This window comes from Alligator sinensis, unplaced genomic scaffold, assembly GCF_000455745.1.
Source record: "Alligator sinensis unplaced genomic scaffold, ASM45574v1 scaffold730_1, whole genome shotgun sequence".
Taxonomy (NCBI): domain Eukaryota; kingdom Metazoa; phylum Chordata; order Crocodylia; family Alligatoridae; genus Alligator; species Alligator sinensis.
The window spans coordinates 1,992,718-2,007,625 of NW_005842027.1; positions in this window are offsets into that span (position 1 = coordinate 1,992,718).

A 14,908-nucleotide genomic window follows, 5' to 3' on the forward strand; every position below is an offset into this window, starting at 1 on the left:
AGCTATGAGTGGGGTTTTCCAAACTTTTAAAACTAAGAACAGGAGTCACAGAATATTACACCATGCAGAAAAGTACCTGTTTGCCCAACACAATGCATTAGTGCACTGAAAACTAGACATGTATATCTCTCTCTCTCACAAATAATTTTTGTCTAAATTTTTTCCTGTCCTTAATTTCAAAGTCAGACAAAGCTACCTCTATATAGATAATGATACCATATGTTTCTCTCCCATGTTGTGGTAGCCACCTGCAATTTCTCACACAACATATGAAGGGAGATAGAGTTGCCTTTATGCGAATCTCATTCTTCCTGCATGATTAATCCTAGATCTTCCAGTACAGATGTTAACACATATGGTTACCATCATCATCACACTAATCATACAAGTAAGACAAACTTTCTCCCTTAACTTGGAGATTCAGATTGACAGACCTGGCCCTAATTCTTCCTCCTCGCTGCTTCCCTTCTCCGTGCAGTCAATTAAATTAACAGACTGCTCTGGAAACTGAAAAAGAGTTATAGAGCTTGTTTGCTTGGTAATGAGAACTCATATAATTTGTGAGACAGGCTGGTGAGTTTGTCTGATGTTGTTTAATATCACTATGGAAATCTTGTGTGCCACCAGTAATTGTATTATCTCACAATGATATTGTAAGTTAAATAGGATCTGATTTGGACAATACTTGTCTATGAAATCTCTAAGGAAAGAAGCAGTTCAGTAAGGCAGTTCCTTTTTCTTCAGAGCCAGCACTGACAAATATCCAGGTCTGGCTCTGGAATGCTTTTGGGGTGACAGTAAAAGGTTCCTGAGGTCTTAACCACTTGTACCCATTAAAGATCACTTGATTACAAAAGGACAGAAAATGCACAAACAATTTGGTAAAACATTTTGAAACTGTTTTCATGTCCTTGGGTTCAGAATGGTTCCCTTCTGTCTATGAATGCTGTTCCACTTTTACTTACATTTTAAATAGCATTTTAGCCATCTATTTACAGTCAAATCATTATTAGAGGCTTCCTAAAATCCACATTCTTTTCCTGGAAATATAGTGCTCTGGTAACCAAAAAGGTTCACAAATTATTTTTACAAAATACAAATATTTTTTTAAATATGGAAGATTCTGAGAAAACAGCATGGATAACAGCAACAATTTTTGCAACTTTAAGAAACATTTTGAAATTAAGAAAAATGTTTTCTGTGAAAGATTTTAACCAGGGTTAGCAATGCCACTTTTTGCCACAGTAAAGTTGCTTTCCTTGGCATCCTGAGAAAATTCTCATTAGAATTGCTACCATCTGCCTACCCCAAATTCTCCCTGGGTAGGAGAATGCAGTTGGTTAAGGTTTTCTGCCTATTTTCTTCTAAATTAGGGAAATTAAGGTTTCTCAAGCTTCTTCAGTAGCATGAAGTGAATGGTAATAGAGAGCATGGTTCATAGATACTGTTCTTTCCATTTCTGATTATACAGCCCATGTCCTCTCCTACCCATGATTGTGTAACACCTGAGGAATTGACAGTCATTGCTTGTATTGGAAATGTAATATTAGGAAACAATTTTTTTTGCCTTTTTTTAAATTCCATTTATCTATTGAGCACAAGGAAGAGCATCAGCTCCATGTGATTAGCCCGCTTTAGACTTCAGTGGAGAGAAACAATGAATGTATCTGACCCCTCATAGCTCTGAGGGATCATTATCTGAAACCTAATTCAGATCCCATAGAAGTAACTGGATAGAGCTGCAGTTGAATCCAATGGGTTTGAACTTAGTAACTTCATCATCATGGTATATATGTAGCACAAATATTAGGATTTATTCTTACATCATTTAAAGGGAATAATTATTATTTCTATTTCATCGATGGATATCCAAGGCGCACAGAGATTAAAGACCATAGTTTTAAAGATATTAGGATAGCTACACATGCAAATAGCAGCTAGTGGGATTTACAAAAGGACCTAGTTGCCTAATTTCCAGTGCTCTGCATCTTTAGGTGCTTTAAAATACTTAAACATCTGGTCCTAAGTGACTAGCATTCTGAATATAACCTGTTTGTTACATTATTATTTTATTACTGTAGAAGACAGTGCAAAGCTAACACACCTGAGCGAGTAATCTGAAGATACCCTCCTTTATATACATCTCTCACAATTATTTACTTAGTGGCAATAAGCGACACCTGTGCCAATCAACTAAACACAATGGGTTTGCACAGGTGTCATTAAAGGCACAAGTTATCTGAAGAATATTTATTGCTACTGATTATACTTGGAAGGTAAAGAACCCAGCTTGACTCAAGCAACTGAGGTTGAGCTTTCAGGACTGGTAATGAAGGAAAAAGTATCTTTTTTACTCATCAGCTGAGCACATTTGATGAGATGTCATTGACAGACAATAAGCATAGAGCCAAAGACAACAAGTATGGAAATCTAGGGCCATTTCTCCAAAGCCTCTTCAAGCCAGAATGTCCTAATTCGGAAATCAAACTTATTTTTTTACTAAAACATTACTATTGTGCTTACAAGACCATTACTGCCGATGTGTTAGTGCAGAACATTTTGCTGGAACACAGGGACATCACACTCTCCAGCCAAGCTCCTCTAAACAGCAGTTCTGGAGATTGTATTAACATCATTATTTAGAAAATAGCTCTAATTTATAGGGTAAGTTCTGAGGCCAGCTTACTATCAGGCCATGGCAGTGATGTAGTGCCAGGAACTTATGAAAGGCCAGCAGAGGAAAGCAGTGAACCTTACTAGAAAGGGCACTGGAGTCAAACTGGAGAAGCTTGAGAGAGTCCAGAGAAGAACCACCCGTATGATTAGAAGTCTGAAGAGCAAGCCATATGAACAAAGGCTGCCAGATATGCGACTGTTCAGCCTAGAAAAGAGAAGACTTCAGGGGGATTTGGTGGCAACTTACAAATATATCAGGGGTGAGCATCAGGGGCTAGGCGAGCAACTATTCACCAAAGAGCCCCAGGGGAAAACTAGGAGCAATGGTCATAAATGCCCAAAAGGTTTCCGACTGGATATAAGGAAAACCTTCACAGTTCATGTGACCAGACTCTGGAATAGACTCCCAGTGGGAGTGGTGCAGGCACCTACCCTGGAGATCTTCAAAAGGAGACTGCATGCACCTTGGGATTATTTGACCCCAGCAGTCTTTCCTGCCCAGGGCAGGGGGGCTGGACCCAAAGATCTCAGCCCTAAACTTCTGTGAATCTGTGAAACTCAGAAAACCTTGGTTTTGGTCTTGACTCTGCCAGGTGTCAGCTGTGTAACCCTGGATAAGTTACCATATTCCCCATTCCCGCCCTTTGTCCATGCTGTCCTCAGATTGTAACTCTATTAAGCACGAGTCACTTCTAAGTCAGTGTATGAGATGTAGCACAATAAAGCCCTGAAGTCAGCTTGGGTCCCCAGTAGCTACCATTATGTAATAAAAAAAATAAAATATAAAATATCTAGAAAAAAAGAGAAACACAGTACATTAGGTATGGAACAGGGGCTGAACAGCAGGGGTTAAGGACTGCATGTATGTATTATCCACCTGCCACATGACCTCTGACGCTAACCATATTCTAAAGAGAACAACAGGAAAACTCAAGCATATGTGTTCATTTGATGATCACAAACAGCTGTGAATCATCAACATTATCAATCTGCTTTAAACAAGCAACAAACAACTGAATGAAGCCAATATCATAATGGCTTCAGTGGTTTGAAATACCTGCTGCCAAGCCAGCTATTTGCTATCTGAATATAAATCTTTGCTTGACATATGCATGCATTATGTTTTCCAGGTTTCTGGCTCCCTTTCCATTGTTTTGTAGTCCCCAAGCGATCACAATTAAGGAACACTACCTCATCAAAATGCCTATCAGTGCGCTAGCCTGTAAACACTCCTAATAAGTATGGCTAATAAAATTCAGTTTATTAGCCACCCTTGTACAGTATTTTTGCAGCCACTTCCACTCCTCATTGATAAAAATAAAGCCTTTGCAGCTGTGCTGAAGCTGGTATAGCTGCCAGCCTCTTTCAGTCTCACCTGTAATGTGGTGAGTAATTAAAGTTCTTATACGAATAGCAGCGGGGGGGGGGTTATTGCCTGTCACAATCTATCCTTTGCACTGCTGACTGATCCGGAGAGATAATGTCACAAACTGTTTCCAAAATAACTCAGCAATGAAATTTCCTTTTGTTATTTTGACTGGCAGAAGAATCCAGGACCAGAACCTCAGCTGTTTTAAATGTTCATTTCCTGTCCCAACATGCTCTGGATTCAGTGCAAAATCTGTGGTCAGCCACCAGGTTAGCTGTCTCAAAGTCTTAGTAGGGAATATGGAAGACTTATCCAGAGGGCCACTGGAGCTGGAAGGGCGAGAAAGTGATTACTGAGAGTAATGGGGAAAAGAGGTATTGGCTTCATCAAACTCCCTAGTAATCAATTATTTTGGAGTAGCACTAGATAAGCCATAATTTGTTTGAGGTTAAAGGTGGCTTCCCTTATTCTCAGCAGCTGATCGGCCAAATGAGTCACAAAATAGGAACATCATTAAAATTTTCAAGTATTGATTTCCAGGAAGGCATTATTTCAACAGTGAAATAACTGCAAAGTGCATGTTCTTGGCTGAGGGACAGAGTTTATTGCAGAGGCTGCTTTGTAGAGGAGACATCAGGACACTGGATAAAGTCTGCTTTCATGATCCATGGAGTTCATTTCTAGTAAATAAATATTAAACTAGCTCAGTGAGCTGGTTCAGGGTATCAGAGAAGCTTGATATATTAACCCATGTAGAGCACCACTTGAACACATCTACTGTACACAGTAGATGCATCTACACATGCAATGATTGTGCCTCAGTAAACTCTAGTGCCCAAGACTGCAGCAATATGAGCTGGGGTGGAGCAGCCCTATGCTGGCAGCAGGTGCAGGGGATCAGCCCTGGGTGGAGGCGAGTAGTGACAGGTCTGGCTGGGGCACAAGAGTACCCACAGTGCAGGGCTAAGTAGCTGATCCCCCAAGCCTGCTGCCAGCCTGGGGCTGCTCAGTCCTGGCTCAAACTGCTGAGATCCCAGTCACTGTCCACGTATGCTTTCTGCACAGTAAATGACTCTGCCATAATATAGTACTGTCCTGACAGCAGAGTTTATTAATTTACTGTGCCCTAATGCTGGCACATGTGTAGACAGTGACACTTTGCTGCAGAGGTAATTAGTCAACTCCGCAGTAAAGCTTAAGTGTAGATGCACCCAGTGCTGTATTATAACTTGTAAGCAGCCAGGGTAAACTTACACCTACCTAGTTTTACCTCCTTTCTCCATCCTTTCCCCCCCTCTTTTATTACAATGTTCAACAATATAAATGAATAATTTCTTGAAAAACTGTATTGTAACATTTGCTGAAGTGCTAAAACCAATGTCAATTGTCCAGTAAAGACTGTCAGTTTTTCAAAAGCTAAATTTTCTTATACCAAAAAAATAAAAATAAAAATAATATTAAAACCTGATGGGGTTGTTGAAAAAACTGTTGCAAAATAAAGAAGGACTAGCATCTTTCAGACCAACTCTAGCAATCAGTATTATTGTTGATAGTTATTATGGTGATTACATTTTTCTCCAAATAATAAGCTAACTTGTCCTCAGTCTGAATCTATACTGAAATCAAAAAGTTATACACATATACCCTACTTAGGTCCCAACTAGCTAGTTCAGATACCAATAGTACTGTACCTAAGGCAACGTGGAACTCAGTTTAGCCAAAAAACCAGTTCAAGACCCTAGATAAGTATTTGGGCACCTAGCTCACACTGAGATCCATGATGTTATATGTATGTACCTAAGCTAACTTGTTTAAACCTAGCTTGGTTATATTTATACACAGTGTGATCACAACATTAGCTTGCAGTATAAACATATTCTCAGTGGTTATGATTTATAGCATTTGTATGCTATATTTGCCTTTGCAAGGATGTTATGCTAGGTATTTTGAACACAAACATGGAACAAAGAAAGCATGGAACAGCAAGCCATGTTGAGTTCATTTGCCAGTTGCTATGTCCAAAAATATCTTGCCTTAATATTCTTACAGGTCAGGGTTTTAGTCACTGGTGTGGGGGAGTGCACCTTCAAGTGGACGACACTGCAATGCTTTCTTCAAAGGAACAAGTTCCAATTGCTCTGAGAGAGCAAAGCAGCAAATGATGTATACGTGTATTTGTACATAGGAACATAGAACTGGAACAATCCCTTGCAATCACAACCAAACAGTGTAAAAGATGTTAAGTTCAGGGAACTCCCCAATACTATCCAATTTGGCCACCACAACCCATAAAACAACTCCCACCAGCCAAAAGCAAATTTTACTTGTTTAGGTCAAAAGATCATAAGTATCAAAAGCCACAGCATGCTTCAGGAACAGACGAGGAAAGGACCAGGGCAGTGCCACCACAGCCTCAGGGCCCTCAATGGCAGGGAATGTGTAAAGTGAAGTATTTTAAGATGATGCTATGGGTAATTTTAAATAAGAACCCTATTATACAGAAAAGTTATCAACTAGTAAATGCTATAGGAATGTTTCCATAGTAGGAGGCTTGGATCATTTGCTCTGTATATGTATACATATTATTTTGTAAGCAGGATATTCATTGAGATTTTATATAAGCAGTTTCCAGTCTTGTTGATTTACTTTAGATGCATGAAAACCTCAACTGAAAACAGTTAGATTTCATTAGCATGTATAAATTACAGCAGAAATGCCTTTAATCACCCAATTCAGGCACTAAGCTATCCATAGGGACTCAGATTTGAAAAAAGTGTTACAAGATCAAGAGGTAATGTCCTATGAGGAAAAATTAACAGATAGGACTAAAGGAGATTTAACTTTTTGGACCTCACACAAAAAGAAAGTCTAGACAAATGTATGACAAAAAATACCATTGTAGATGCCAGTAAGAGAACTGGAAAGTCAATGCATAGGAGGCATACTTTATCTGCTACAGTAACATGGTCCCATTTGTATACTACAGTCATTTAATCAACAAATTTATTGAAAATAACATTAACTAAGAGCCATGGGTTCTTTGATTGAGGCATCTTTGAACACGGGTCTTTGATGGGGGCATCTGGTCACTACTGCAATGCAAATAAATTATATTAACTTGCAATGTGTTGTCACTCTTAAGGCAAAGAGTACAACAGTGCTAGATAATATCCCTGCCCATTCATAATCTAACCTCATTTCATCTTCTAGCAGGTTTGCCATACACAGATGGGCTATCAGTGAACTGTCAGCTCTTCCTGGATGAAATGCCATCCAGCAAGAGCACACAGCAACTGCTGAAATTTCCTTAGCCTGACAAAGGGTTTTTGAACCCAAAAGCTTGCTTAATAATTGTTTTCCAAATATTTAAGTTGGTCTAACAAAAGATATCAGCTTCACCCAAAGAACCTTGTCTGTCAAGATATAGTGTTGTTATTAGTAGTGACAGTTTAGTTTTTGGCCACTGAAGTTATGAGGCAGGGGCTTTGGGCTGTCTCAGTGTTCCTTAGTCTCAGTTTCCTTATGATTACATCCCCAGCATTTTTTTCAGCTCCTGCCTTATTTCAACATCATGCATTTCCCTCTCAGATCATTTCTCCTCCTTTATACCTTCAGTGTATTTTCCCACAGCAGCCAAAAGCTTTGCCAACATCCAATAAGGAATGCAGTGTCTGGCAAAATGGACAGGCCCACAAACCTGGACCCAGCAAATAAGCTAGAAATGCTGGGTAGCTCCTATCATTCTCCTCACAAAAATGCTTCTCCCTCTCATCTCAGAGTCCTGGTCAAAACATGATTTTTCAGAAAAAATAGAAAATGGACTGAGTTATTTTGGTTAATTTAAATTTTTTAATGTTTTTGTCAACAAGACATTTAGAATGTATGCACCCAGTAAGAGTAAGTCTGCCCTGAAACCATCCAGTCAAGATGGACAAAGGGTAGATGGGGAACCAGACATTGGGCATGTCTACACAAGACACTATGGTGCAGTAGCAACAGGCTACCCAGAAGTAGCTTGTTGCTACTGAGCAATAACGTCTAAAAATAATCATGCAGTGATGGGACTGTGCAGTAACACTGATTAGTCCACTGTCATTTAGTACTTGGTTAAGCAAGTACTAAATGACTGTGCAGTAACAAACTGCGCAGTCCACCACACATGTAGACAAGCCCACTGAAATGAAATGGCATGCCTGAGACCACACAAAAGGTCAGTATTAGAGATGCATCTAGATCTAAGACCTCTGAATCCCTATCTAGTGTTCATGAACAGAAGTGTCCCTGAATGAATTCAGCTCAGAATCAATCCACAGAAAAACTATTGTCTGGAGGTATGGAGTCTGTGAGGTGCTGAGTTAGAGCAGTTCCATCCCCATCCCACAAAGCCAGGCACAAGCTGGTTCTCTGGGTACATCTCCATTGCACAATGTGGCATTGTGCAGAAATTCCTGAAGCTCTGTAGCTGTGCTAGCATTGTGCTCTGGGCAGGCTAATTAATTCCTACTGAAAAGGAAGATGTATTAGTTTGGATATAACAGTACATGAAAGTGGTCATGCTGCTTTCAGCTCTTGAGCTGACTTATTCAAGGGTAGTTTGGGTATTTCTGCATGGCATGGCATTATATCATTTTGATATAATACATGCAAAGACTTAGGAGTTCTTGCCACTGTACAGGATCAGAACAAATCCATAAGAATTATACTTCTAATTCATCTTAATTGGTAATTCAGTCTAACTCTGCCTGTTGCCAAACTGGGCAAATTAAAAACAGCACTTGTATGCTAGTGGGGCCAAATCCTCCATTGGTTCAAATCAGTGTAACTCAAATAAAGTCAGCACACCTACATTAATTTACAACTAATCTGGCCCATATAACATCCCTTTGTGCTTACACATGCAGTTCAGGGTTCTTGGCATTTTGAAAATCTAACCTTTGGGCTTTGAATTTCCTTTCCCACCTCTCTGTCATATTTTATATTTCTGATTAAACACTTTGAGAAGACATTTTGTTTAGTTAATCCTGATCTCTTAAAAAAGATATATTAAATCAACACCTGTCACTTTTTAGTAATTGCTTAGGGTGAACAGACTTTGCAATGGATTTGCCTTGGCAGGCAACATAATGCTAAGGGACTGTGGTAAATGAAAGAATTCTGCAAAAAACCCATCTCACTATTTAAAGCAGATAATGAGTTACCAGAACTCATGTGGAAGCAATTAATCCTAATCACTTATAAAACAATAAAATTTAATTATGGTTTTTTTTAAAACTAAAAACCCAACAATTATTGTTAATAGGCTTTTCTTGATCACAGAGAGTGAGCAGAATTTGTTGAGGGGATTTTCCCTGTAGTTAATGTAAAACAAGATCCAGCTTGTAGTTAAGGAAGCCTAGGCTTACACTAATACTTAAAATGAGTCCAATTGCCTAAGTTTAGATCTGATAGAATGGAAAAACAATCCTTTAACAATTCAAATCTTGGACATGCCATAGTGCAATTGGCATGTTTTACTCTACTGAGATTACAGATTTCTATGATACATTCAGAGGTGCTTTCCAGTCGTCTTGCAACAGCAGAACAGTGGTAGCTTTATTCCTTCCCTGGTAAAAAGCCAAATCATTTTTGAAAGTATATTTATTTCAAAATTTTCCGTGTTTTGGTGTTCATCAAAGTTGGGGCTAACACAATTAGTAGCTTAAATCATGACACAACATTGACCTATTTGCTTCCTCTTTCCATTAATGTGATGATAGGCCAAGTTCATTGTTATGTCGTACCTGGTATACTTGTGAACAACATTTGCAAGGGAGTGCAAATATTCCCATTCTGATTTGATACTGTTTTATGTTGACCTTGTCCACTGCCATTGACTACAAGGCCAGTGGTAATGAGGCATAAGACCTCTTATCAGGTTGTTCCTGACCCTCTCTGTCTACCTTGATGCTTTCCCCACAACCATCTCCAGGGTTTATTCCATATCATCCTGCAATACCAGCAATGCTCTATGAGCAGAAGTTTGCCAGAGCCCAGTAACCCATCATGGCTAATGAGGTTAAGCACACCAGTTTAAAAATCTGAGGACACACCAGGGAGTAAGGTGGCTAGCATCACATTAAGCCACTTTATATTCCCCAACCTGAATGGCCGTTTATAGCTGGGTCAACCAAGGGCAACCTTCAGTCCAAATCAAAAGTGAGACTTCAAACACATGCCCTCTGGAGCCATGGCAGGAAATCTTCTCTCTTCTGCCACTGTATTTCCTGCACTGCAGTACTACAAATAAATGATTCCTTTTTTAACCAACATAGCTATCAGTGAGCCTTAATCTTAAAATACTAGCACTGTCTGCACATCTATTCCCAATCTTCTCTGTAACACTGTAATTTTGGTAAACTGGGTAGTAGTTTTGCAACTTGGGTAAATATCTCACAAAGTCCATAGCCACTATTATCAGGACATGACTAAAATGTAGGCATTCAGTGCTTGACCCTAGGATCACAGCCCAGAGGATCAAGAAAAGGCAAGGTCAGGGAAGCAAGAGTCCAGGCTAGAGCTGGAAATCAAGGGAATCGGAAACAGGCAGGCCAGGATGCTGAGGTCTCTAAGTGACCAGGACATATATCATCTCCTGGGTGAAACCAGCGATCAAGTGGGGTTCAAGAATAGGGGGCAGAAATCCATGCCAGCCAAGTGGTGGCAGCTACAGCTGTATAGAACCACCTAGCTAGTGAACAAGCCAAGAGCTTGCTGTCAGAGGGAGTCTGGAGCACAAGGGATCAAGGAGTTGGTAAAGCAGTCTGAAAGCTCTGGAAGGGTCCAGGCTGGTGCCTGAAACCAGGAACACGTGGACAAGAGCCAGGAGGAAATCAGGAAGCAGAACTCAGAGGACAGAAAATCAGGAAAAAATTAGTAGGACCAAGGAACAGGGAGTCAGACGCCTATGGCTAGGCAGGGATGGAACTGTCTTTGTGGACTAGCTGGCTGGACACTAAAAGGGCTGCTGCTTAAAAACAGGCAGCTACACCCGGCAGGCAATTAGGGCCAGGTTGGAAGAGTTAGGCCACTGGCAACCTAGCCAACTCACGTAAGTAGAGCCACCTGATGGTAATTTAGCTAGCTTGCTGCCCTGGCCCCTGACACGTAGACTAATTTGTCACTTGTGTCCAGTTTGGGTGTCAGCCTACCCAGATATAGCTTTGGTGTAGGAAAGCCCTAATGAGATACCATTTCTAGTGCCCATGTATGTTGTGCATCTATTAAAACATTTGTATGAAAGTGATACAGTGTTAAATTGCCAAGACTTTCCCTTTCAGAGTCGGCAGATTTTGCCAATCTGCAAAATACCCTCAAAATTGAACATTTGCACTTGGTATGAGGGCCCTTCAGAGATACCAAGCCATGACTTCAGAAACGATATAGTGTACACTAGGAACTTGGAGCCTTATAGGTAATTATTTGCTTTATGGTCATATTTGTGCATTCAAAATTTGGCTAAGGGCTCAGATTTGACTGACAATACCAAACAAGGGCTGAAGTAGTTGCCAAAAGAAAATTTGGCAGCTTGTCATGATTTCCTATTTTTCACCAGACCATTTCTTCTCTGATCCAATCCATGGATGAAGAAAGAGGGACTTTTTTTCATTCTTGATGTTCAGTCAGCAGACAATCTAGTTTTTCTTTAAATGAAGCAGCTGCCCCTGCTAATAGAGGGGCAGCTTGTGTCACTTCCATCAGAGATGGTGAACACCACAGTTTGTGGTGAGATACCAAACTACCCCTGGATCCGGACCAGATAGCCATTTTAAACTATAATATACTCTTGTTGCTGCAAGGAAACCTAGATGGCAACAGCTTTGCCGAACTCAAAATGTTTGGGCACTTTTTATGGATAATCTCACACTGGTACAGTAACAGAATGGCAGTGATGCGCACCTTTCTTTGCATTGATGACTAGACCAGGTACAAGACAAGAATTCCCAGGACTTATAGAAAAGACATTATGCTTCTAGACATAAGCTGACCTTTAATAATTAAAGGTCAAAAGGAAACTTTTCCACGTGGGGTGAATTATTCTATAACCACAGGTTTTTTTGCAATGTTCTATAGTAACAGCAGAAACACGCTCCTAGTCAAAACAAGAAACAGGATTAGTTGGCTCACGGGTCTGATCCAGTAAGGAGATTCCTTCCTCCCAAGACCATAAGAGTATTCCCCAGCTAATAAAGTTTATTTTCCCCCCCACATGGGATATCATGAAGCTTGAATATAATTTGTATCAAATACTTTTGTGTCTGTTCAATCTTTGCAAACTTTTCTAAAGTAAAAGAGTTTATCTAAACTGATATCATTCTGCAGCATTTGATATATTTTAATTATGGGTATGACTGAGAGCTTAGCCCCGCTAGATAATGACAAAACATCATGCTCTCGATGTAATTAGAACACACTAAAAGTTTCATATTTAAATTCTCTGAATGCTAAGATACAAACAAATGTTATGGTTTAATTAAATTATTTCCTATCAAATGAGTTTTCTAGTAGTCCATATTCAAATGGGTAAGGAACAGTAACAGAGGCTCTAGGTAATATTTGGCAGTCTATTACTTTATTTACTTGAATATTGGACAAGGATGGGAAAAAACAGGACGAGGAAAAAGGTCCCTCATCTTACATTCACATACTAACAACCCCTGCCCCATGAAATACATCGGTTATCATTAAACTGCTGCTAATAGTAATATGCGTTCAGTCATGGAAATAAGCTATGAAGTTGATTGAATACAGCCCATGCTGAGCATGCCCATAGAAGATGTGGCCCATATTAGGCAAACACACTGATAGGAACCTATAACAAGGTTAAGTCAGTGTAGCTCATCTGAATGAGATATAGTGCCTATAGTATGTAGTCCCCCACAGTGCCAATTCTTTTTCAAGTCATGGTGAACCATAATATCAAATACATTTCAACTTCCTATTCACTCCCACAGCTGAGCTGTGCCTTTTTTCTCATTTCCCAAGATTTCTGTTTCTTCCTTAGCCTTAAAAGCCTGGCAAATATCAACCAACTTCTATGTAGCAGAGGAGCTCTGTTGCCCCCTCTCTCAGACTGTCACATATGATTAGTGTGGCCATGTCCTCTATGGGGTGGACCCAGACCAGGCAGCCATGCGCCTCATCTGCATATACATTTTTGGAGGGTCTCAGGACTTGTGACAAAAATACCCGGTTTCAGACATGAGCCAGGGGCTAATTAGCACATGGACCCTTTGGCCACATTTACATGAGATTCTACTTCACAGTTGTTACTGTGCATTTATTTAATACTTGCTTATACAAGTGCTAAATAAATGCATGGTAACTGGAGTTATTGCACAGTAGCACCAGCCTTTTAAGTGACTACTGTGCAGTAGGGCTGTGCAAAATGTCTCTGGCTGTTTCTTTTCAATGCTGTTTTGACTTGTTTCAACTCAAAACAGTGAAATTGAAATGATGAAACAAAAGGCTTTGAAACAGCCTCAAAACAAAACGAGGGCAGTCAAAACATTTTGAAAGTTTCAAAGCATTTCGGGTTTTGAAGCTGGGCTTGCTTGCAGCTGAAGAGAAACTAAGGAGAGGGAGGGGGAAGAGGGGGAAGGAATGATTTGATATTGACTGTGTAGCTGGCCAGTGACTGTGATCTTTCCCTGAAGTCCCTTCCAATCCCAGGGTTCTGAGGAAGGGATGGAAAAACAGCATAGAAAACATTGTTTGAACTGAGCTTTCTCTATGCCTTCATACTTACAAGTGACACAAGTTTTGCTCTGAACAGTTTGAGGTACGGTTTCCCAGAAACCCCTGCACCTATCTCCTTGAAACTTGGCAGGCTTCATAGCCTCAGCAGGGGCTAGCACCCCTGCAGTTTTCACCCCACTGTGCCTTACCACACGCAGTCACACGTCACGAGTTTTGCCTGTCAGCAGCCTGAGGTGCAGTTTCCCAGAAACCCCCACACCTATCTCCTTGAAAGCTGGCAGACTTCATGGCTTCATAAGGGGCTACCATACTTGCAAGTTTCATCTGAATAAGGCAGAAAATTACAAAGTTATAGGCAGTTTTGTGCTTCCCCGTTGTAGCCTTCGGGCAAAATGGCAAAACAGTGTTGAAACAGTTTCGACGAAACGAAATGGAACAGTGGGTTCAAAATGTAATGAAACTCAAAACGAAACACTGTCCCAGCGAAATGGTGAAATGGAAGTCGAAACAAAAGGGTGCTTTTTCGCACAGCCTTGTGCAGTTGCATCTCAGCACAGTTTTTGCTATGCGATGCTACTGTGCAATAGTATTGGGCTACTGTGCAGTCAGCATCTCGTGCAAATGCACCCTTTGTGAGGGGGTATCTGGAGTACACACACATACTGAGCAGTGCTGGGCTGTGCGGTCACCATGACTTGAAATGCTGTTGACTCTGCTGGGACCCAGCACAATGATCTATCTGAAAGGCCACGATCCAGCTTTGAACTGATGTCACGCACAGTTTGTACCCTGCTTTTTGGCTCAGATCAAGTCCTTTTGGCTGAGATCAAGTGTAGTCCCAGTTGGCTCACAGGGGGGTGCATGTAGGATCTCAGATTCTTGTGAGCTAGGATCACCTTAAATCCAGAATTAGGCCCACAGCTGTCTCCTGTCCCTCTCTGTAGCTTTTGCTCTCCTCTGTCCCTTTACTGTCAAATGCAGCTTGTTTCCACATTGTGCTTGGGGATGGAACAGAGCCTTGAGTAGGGTATGACAGTAAGAGGAGATGCGGGGGAGACAGAAAGGCTGCAGGGTCAAGAAGCTGGCAGGGCAGAGAGCTAGGGGGCCACTTGAGGCCCCCCCCCCCCC